Here is a 6938-nt window from a genome sequence, read left to right on the forward strand (position 1 = left end):
ATCTATCTATCTATCTATCTATCTATCTATCTATCTATCTATCTATCTATCTATCTATCTATCTATCTATCTCTGTTTTGGTCACGTTCTGCCCCCCCCCCCTCCCACGACACCCCTCTGGGTATATTTCTTTTGAATTAACCAGTCACAGGGGCTTTCTTCGACAGGGTAATAAAGATTAAGCGCCTCATTACGAAGCAGTGGGTGGCCTTTCTATCGTCTCACAAAATCCCTCGGCAACCAGGTCAGCCATTTACCTTCCCTGTCGAGCTGACCAACGGAGAAAACTCCGGTTTGTCCCTCCAGGATAAATGGAAGGCAAAATTCCCGGGAGTATGCGAGAAATGGTCCTTGCCCCCCAGAACGGTTTCCAATATCTGGGATTTTTTAAATACCTATGCGCTTTCCTGTGGTATTTAGTTTAGTTCTCGTTTTGGTATCTGCCTTCTGTCCTTCTTTCTTCCCTTCTGTTCTTTAAACTTTGGGCCCAGCTCTGAGTTTTCGTACTGGTTAAGAGAAAGTAATTTGTTCAACTCTTTATTTCTCTAATTTCTACTTAATTAAACCCATCAAGTTTTGTCCTTTTATCCTCTGTTTCAGACTCTGAGTAAAGTAAGAAAGTGTAACTGTTCAACGCCCCTTTCAAAGCTGTTAGCTTGCTTAAGAGGCAGGACCTCTGAATTTAATGATCATCTCCGATAGGACCGAGCCAAATGAGTTAAGAGCCTTGAAAACTCCGCAAAACAATCCGAGTTCAACTTTGTCCAGTTGGGGATTCAAACCTGGGCCGCCCGCTCTGTAGTTCATCATGATACCAACTAATCTAATGGATTGCCCACATTTACTGAAAATATTTTCAAAATTAGTTTGATGTCTGAAAGCTTTGTATTGTGAGAGGGGGCGAGGGTCTCGATACGTATCTAGATATAGTTGACGTTTCCATTTTCCTTTCCATTTCCTGCCCCCTCCCCCTTTTTTCCACTTTCCTTTTCCCTTTCCATTTCTGTTCCCTCTTTCCATTTTCCGTTCTTTTTTCCTTTCAACTTTCCATTTTCCGTACCTTAATTCCTTCTTTTCCACCTCCGATTTTCTCCTTCAAGAAAATGAGGCTAGTATAGAGAGCAAATATAAATGAAAATGGGTTTAAGTGTTTTACGTCACCATTGACACAAAATGTAGGTTCTTAAGGGTTCGAATGCTCTGATTCTGTTTGTCAGGGCCAGCCCAAGAGGAATGGGGTACAACATCCTAGCAGAAAGACTGAGGCACTGAAAAAGAAATAGACCCTTTATGTGAAAACAAAGTGACCTCTTTATTATTTACAATGACGAATGGTGTAACCATGCTACAACAAACGCCAGTGGCATTGAAGGGGTTATCAAAAACAATAATATTACTCAAGAGGTGGAAACCTCCACCTTCCCCATCTTCCCCGATAAAAAAGAGCTAAGACAGTGAAGAGCAAGTGTATTAGTACATACGCATAATAATACAGTTTCATGAATACTAGTTTCGAGGGTCACTTCCACCGAACAGAGCAGGGTATCAGATGAGCTGACGTCTCCCTCGGTGAATGCGCTAGTCACAGCAATAAGAAGTTGTCGAAAGTGGCTTTCTAGTCTAGACAACGGAAGGAAAACCAATTTGATTGTCCAACATCAAAATTTATCAGAGTCAGCGGCCAGACTGCGGAAGAGAGATTGCTTTCAATATTACAGTGCCGTTGTCACAGATCCTCAGAGTTTATACTTGTATGGGATAGAACGCTACGTATAAATGCAATTTTTATTATTATTGTTATTATTCTGATCGTCTCCAATTACCATGATATTACCTCCCCAAAGAATGTTGAACACAGGAACCTCTTATTTGAACCCCACCCCCCCAAACAAACATGTTATAATGTCAATTCGCTTGACTTTAATGCTCATACTAACGTTCATAATGTAGCTCATGATTAATTCAGTGGTCACATAATTTATTCAAATTCTCAGCAATGAATGGACGCTTTCTTTGCAGTTTTTCTTTAAAATAAAATTATTTTTTTTTACGGAACGTTATTGCATTGACTATGAAAAATTAATATAACAAAGGTTATTGGCCACACTCCTTTCACTGTTAGGAAATTATGATAGCATAGATGTAGGGTAGCAAACACACTAACAATGTCATCACTTAGAAGCAGCCCTGGTGTGATTTTTCGGCATACTTTTATTAAATATTAGGGGTGAAAATGACGAATTATTTCAAAATTTGTGGTCACTTTATGCGAGGAGTTGGGAAAGAGGGTTGTGTCCTGCCCCCAGGACAGCCTGGCGGGGATCTAGAGTACGCGCCAAACAAAACAAAAATGAAAAGCACTTAACACTAAGACTAATATGCACACTATTTCCAACATCAGAGCATCATCATCGTCACCATAAATAATCATCATCATGATCATCATCATGATTATCGTCATCATGATTATGGTCATGATCGTCAAATCGGTCACTTTCATGTAAGCGCATGTTTTGCATCTAGGTTTTTGACAAGGATAATTTTGAGGTGAGGTACATGGGCTTGTCGGAGGTGAGGATGTGGGGGTTACTACTCTAGTGCGAATATTAGGTGGCTGTCGTAGTGCGACCAGAGGGGGATCGGGGAAACAGGCTTTCATTTTGTCAGATTTTTTCAAAATGTTTTTATGTTGACGAGTGGAAGTCTTGGCTGTTCTGGACAAATGCATACCATTTTGAAAAATGTGTATCAAAGTGTTCTTTCATGTGTTAAAGTAATCGTTTTCTATGAATATTAATGGATCGACAAAGCGTGCTCGATTGGGGTGTTTGTTTGTAAATACTTTACTTCCTTATCGGGATTGTGCTTATATTTCATGTGGGTGGTTGGAGTAAGTAAGTACGTAAGTAAGTTTATTCAGTGTTTAAGGCCATTGGTCCACATCACATCACATAAAACACTCATTTGATAAGTAAAGTTTCCATAATGAAAAAGTACAGGTTGTGCACATATCTCGTATCATGGGTCAAACATTGCATATTTCTGTCACTGGGCTGAGTCAGGCTGGGAGGAATTAACAATTTCCTTTGAAAGACAAAGTGTGAACAATGGAAAATAAAGTGTTATTCATCTTCAATTTCATGAGAGTTACACCTCTCACTTAAGGGTGAATTTAGTTCATTTCCACCGATAGAGATTGCTATTTAATGGAAGGCTATGGGTTTTTAACAAAGCTATAACTCTTCGGCTCCAATACCGTGGGAGGTTGGTGATATATTCAGCTGTTTCTTGAAAGGGAATTGTAAGAGAGAAAATTACATTAAACTTGCGACAGACTTTTTCCTCTATGTTCTGCACAGAATGATCAACAAGTCTACTTTTTACTTGACTGAGAAAGAGTCTAGTATTTCCAACATTTTGAGAAAACCAGGTATATCCAAAATCCAGGGAAAGCAATAGGTTTTTGGCTTCCGTAGCCCAGTTGACTCTTCCCAGTTCACAGGAACAATATAGTTTCATGTAACATTTCTTCGGATGTCTGTCATTTTCTAAGTGTATAAGTCTGCACCACAATTTAAAGACACAATGCATGTAATCAGAACATAGGTTGGTTCTTCCCACTTCTCTTAGATCTAAACATTTGGGTGTAGTTTTGCCAAGACCTAAAAAGGCTCTCCAGAACTTTACCTGAACATTATCAATCACGTCCCAATTTTTGGTACCCCAAATTTCAGAGAAATAAATGTTTTTTTTACTATTTCGAAATGTAATACTAGATAAGAACCGAAAAACCTTCTTGTTCGAGAAACAATCTTTTGAGCTTTACAAGCTCGATCTTCTAGCGTTTATCTCCAGCATAGACGCGATGAAAATGAAATACCCAAGTAACTATAATAGGTTACTGTTTCTATAATCTTATCCTCCCAATACCATCTCTCAGATCTTTTGAGACAGCCTCCATTTCTAAAAACAACAATCTTACTTTTTTCTGTTTTCACTTTTAAACCCCACATATGACCAAAATCATACAACATATTGATTTTCTTTTGTAAACCTCTGACATTGTCGTCAAAAAGACTTAGATCATCAGCGTACATTAAACATAAAATACCATCATTATCATTGGGCAATACCTGTTTAGCACGGGTATTTGAATCTGAAAGATGTTTTTCAAATTGAGATATAAACAAAGAAAATAATATAGGGCTAAGTATGCAGCCTTGTTTGACACTTGATATACCTTGGAAGTATTCAGTAATTCATGGATCCTCGTTCACCTGAACAGACTTTAACACATGAAAGAACACTTTGATACATATTTTTCAAAACGGTATACATTGGTCCAGAACAGCCAAGACTTCTCAATACTGCCCAAAGCTTTTCTCTGTCAACCCAGTTAAATGCTTTTTAAAAAGTCGACAAAACATACATAGAACCTTCCGCCAGGCTTGGAGATGTATTTTTGGACTAAAGATTGGAGTGAAAATATAAGATCTATTGCAAAGTAATTTCGTCTAAAACCGGCCTGAGATTCAGGGATGAGGTTACCTTCACCACACCATTGTTGCTGTCTTCTATTCAATATGAATGAGAATAGTTAACCAAGAACATTTAGTAAACGAATGCCCCTATAGTTTTCTAACATCATTTTCGTTTCCTTTTTTTGTGCAAACTAAATATCATCGACTTGATCCACCCCTCTGGATAGCTGCCTGTGAAGAAAACTGAATTGAAAAGAGATAGGAGAAATTCAGCCAGGTCCTGGCAACCGAATTTGTAAAATTCCGGCGATAGGCCGTCAGGTCCACAAGCCTTGCCAGCTTTTAAATTATTTATAGCCAATACAATTTGGTCTCTTGAAATCGGTGAATTTAACAAATCACCTGGCTCACCGCAAGGGGAGGCATGAGACTAAGGAAACAGGTGAGTTCAAGCTGGTTGACTCGTCATTTCAAATGGCGTTACCACCAGACCCCGAGAGGGGGTTTAGCAATTTCTCAAAATAGACATACCATTCCCTGGGTTTAATAGTATTCTTTGCTACCTGGTTTTTACACAAAAGGATATTGACTGGTTTCCAAAAATCTTTCGAATTGCGCTTCAAACAATTGTGAATTAGAATTTGAGTTTGTAATTGTGTATACTGTGATTTTTTTTTTATTTACAGAGGTTTTTAAATTTCTTTTTCAACGTGAGGTAGTTATCTAATGCTTCATTTGAGTTCGAAATATGAAATTCCTGTACATTTAATGCTTCGTATTTTTGCCTTTTTGCATAATAGCATTCGTTATCAAACCTTGGTGGTTGGGATGTACACTTTTTGAACGTTTTAACACCTGTAGTTTGCATACAATCGGCTGTGCTTTTAACAATATTACTCAACATCACAACAGCATCGTTTGTTTTATCTAGATGGATAAGATCAGAAAATTCATTTGGAACACATAACAGGTTGTCCTCTAATGCCTGTACATAGTGTTCGACGTATGCGTTGTTCCAAAAACATTTCTGGATATCATATAAAAGACATAAAACTTCTTGTTCTATGGGTTCACATTCGGTTCCAAGTGCTGTAAGCGTTAGACTAAGAGGGAAATGGTCAGACTCTGATCTAGGGAGTATTTTAAAGGCTTTAATTACATCCTGAAACCCATCCGTGCTTACAATGATGTAATCTATGACTGACTTGCCTTTGTTTGCAATGCAGGTGATGTTACCTTCCTCGTCTCCATTTGCTCTGCCATTCAGTATTTGAAGTTTGTTAATTTTACAAAACTCTATAAGTTGAAGCCCAAATGCATTTGTTTCCAAATCCCGAAACTTACGACCCCTGGAATGGAAATCTATATAATCTGAGATAAGATCGCAAGTGTCAAATCCATATACAAAAGAAGCCACGTTATCAGGCAAAACAAAGTCATCCATGACACTGGTCCTAGAATTAAAATCCACAGCAATCAACCAGGGCAAGTTTCCATATTTTACATTGATCGTTTCCCACCATTCAATATCTTGGTCAACGCCCTTCAATAATGCCTCACGATACACAGGTGAGTATTCATGGGGAATGTAAACAAAGCAGAACAATACATTCACAGTTGATCGTAGCACACTTTTGTCTACGAGGAAGAAAAATACATTCTTTTTCTGAAGCTGTCAGACGCTGAAAAAAAAAGAAAGTGCATTTCTAATGATTACAACAACTCTCCCACCAAGATAGTGTTGACGGTACGAAAAGTATAAATGGTAGCAAGGGAACTTTGAAAGAAGCAGTTCTTCGGAACAGGCATTAATTTCATTAAACGAACCTATGTATATCATACTCTGAACAGAATGAGATGAAATCGTGATCAAGATGTTTTGGTTGCAAGCCGCCGACATTCCACGAAAGTAGTTTAACATCGTAAGTTTTTTTTCACATAGGCTGTTATTGTAGCTATTTAGTTTTCCGGTACTTCTGTTTTCACTGTTGTTCTGAAGGGGCCGGCCGAAGTCCTATCTCGCCGCAGACCGACCTCCTTGAGTTCTCGTTGTTCTTGTTCCGAGTGCCTGCGCTGATCTCCTTGTGTTACCAATGTGTTGGTGGGTTGTGGCGAAGGAACCCGAGGGCGCCCGCTGAGTCTCTGGAACCATAAAAAGTGTTCCATTCTTGTAGTATCCTCTCTGGCCTTTGTCTTTCAGTCTGCTCAATTCCTGGCACTGCTTCAGAGTAAGATCATTTTAGACGCCGACATCCATTCTACGAAAATCCTGTCTCGCCCTGAGACAATGAAACAGTTCTGACTGCTATGCACATGTTCCCTTCAAATCTATTGGTTGACTCTTTCAGCCTTACTTTAAGCTTACTTAATCCAAGCTTGTGACTGCTTATGGAGTGGCCCGATAGGGGCGAACAGGCTATTTCTGTGGCAATGAAACGGCTTTGAAGGTTAGGCATA

The 6938-nt window shown here is 38.8% G+C and overlaps 1 protein-coding gene across 1 annotated transcript in view; it reads left to right on the forward strand.

The window, feature by feature from the left end:
• The window catches only part of LOC101854634, a 62823-nt gene that overhangs the window by 42626 nt on the left and 13259 nt on the right, over positions 1-6938 (forward strand). The window lies entirely within an intron of this gene.

This window comes from Aplysia californica, unplaced genomic scaffold, assembly GCF_000002075.1.
Source record: "Aplysia californica isolate F4 #8 unplaced genomic scaffold, AplCal3.0 scaffold00146, whole genome shotgun sequence".
Lineage (NCBI taxonomy): Eukaryota > Metazoa > Mollusca > Gastropoda > Aplysiida > Aplysiidae > Aplysia > Aplysia californica.